A 1,712-nucleotide genomic window follows, 5' to 3' on the forward strand; every position below is an offset into this window, starting at 1 on the left:
ACACACACACACACACACACACACACACACACACACACACACAACCTCTTCCTCATTTCCTAGACCCCGGCTCTGGCCCCCAGCTTGGGACTCAGCCCCTTGCGCCTCCCCCCTGGCCCCCTACCCTGCAGGCGCTCAGCCACTGTGGGGGCCTTGGTTTTTTATCTAGAATCTCATACCCAGCCAAACTAGTGTTCACGTGGCAGCACCAAACAAAGACCTTTTAGAAGCATAAGGACCCAGAAAGTATGTTCCTCATGCACCCTTTCTGAAAGAATTTCACAAAGATGAATTACAGAAAAGCAAAACACACTGTCTTAGTCAGCTTGGGCTGCAGAACGAGGCACCACAGATGGAACATTCACTTTCTCACAGTTCTGGAGGCTGGGAGTGGGGGGTCAAGGTGTGGGCAGGGTGGTTCCTGGTGAGGGCTCTCCCCTGCTTGGCCACAGCCACCTTGAACTCTGTCCTCAGGTGACCTTTCCTTAGAGTGTGCAGGAGAGAGGTGGGGAGCTCTGGTTCTTCTCTTATAGGGGCACTAATTCTATCAAGTCAGGGCCCCACCCTTATGACCTCATTTAACCCTACTTCCTTAGAGGTCCTCCCTCCAAATACAGTCACACTGGGGATTATGGCTTCAACGTAGGAATTTTGGGGAGGGACACAAACATTTAGTCCAACACACACACACACACACACACACACGTGCGTGCACAGACTGAGCTCTGTGGAAGCAAAGGAACCAGTAAATGTAGGGCCAAGTCCTGCCATTGTTGAGGCATAATATAAAAAGAAAATTTAATGATAGCTTCTTGTTGAAACCCCAGCTGGTCTCCCTGGGAGCCGGCAGAAGAACAAACGCAGAGAATCCAAGTGCAGCGCAGGTCTCCTCTTGCTCATGAGGAAGAAATAGATGCTGACCGGGCATAGCGCTGGGAGAGAAACGCAGGCGGTGGGACCTGTAAGTGTATCTATCACAGGCCCAGGGTGACCTCCAGAGGATAGAAAGAGAGGAATAATGTCAAACCACCGGAGGAAACAAAAGGAACGACCAAATCAAGGAAAGAAAAAATATCAATAGAAGATGGCTCACATGAAATAAAATGGCAGGGAGCAATTATGGCACACACAAATTGTGAGTCACATTGGGATAAAAGAGAAATTAACAAAAAATTCTCTTCTTTTCTATATGTTTTTCTCTATCACCCCAAAGAGACAGGTACTAGATGACAACACAAGGGATTCATCCTAGCAAACACTCTCAAAAGGAAAACTGGGGAGACAGGTCCAGCAGAGGACAGAACCCAAGGCTCGAGTTTGTCCTTTTAAGGACAAAGGGGAATATTTGAGTGGGAAAAGGTATAAGTCCTTTAAGAAGGTAGCACTTTTGTGAACTGCTATCCACCTAGAACAATACCTTTTTAAATATATAATGCAAAATTGATAGAAATTCATGGAGAAAAGGGCAAATTCACAGTAATGTTTGAGACTTTTCTCTCAGAAATCAAGGAATCAAGGAGCAAAAGAAAAATAGGGCAGAATTTGAATAACGCAGTCAACAGGATTGAGGTCATTCCGTGTGGTGTGTGTATGCATGTTTACCTACATATTATGCGTGTGTGTATTTCTCTATAAATACATATATATTATGCATAACTTACACATACATGTGTTTATGTGTCACTCGTGCAGTATGTCTCTTTAGGTACAAT

This window comes from Neophocaena asiaeorientalis, unplaced genomic scaffold (genome assembly GCF_003031525.2).
Source record: "Neophocaena asiaeorientalis asiaeorientalis breed wild unplaced genomic scaffold, Neophocaena_asiaeorientalis_V1.1 scaffold45, whole genome shotgun sequence".
Classification (NCBI taxonomy): Eukaryota; Metazoa; Chordata; class Mammalia; order Artiodactyla; family Phocoenidae; genus Neophocaena; species Neophocaena asiaeorientalis.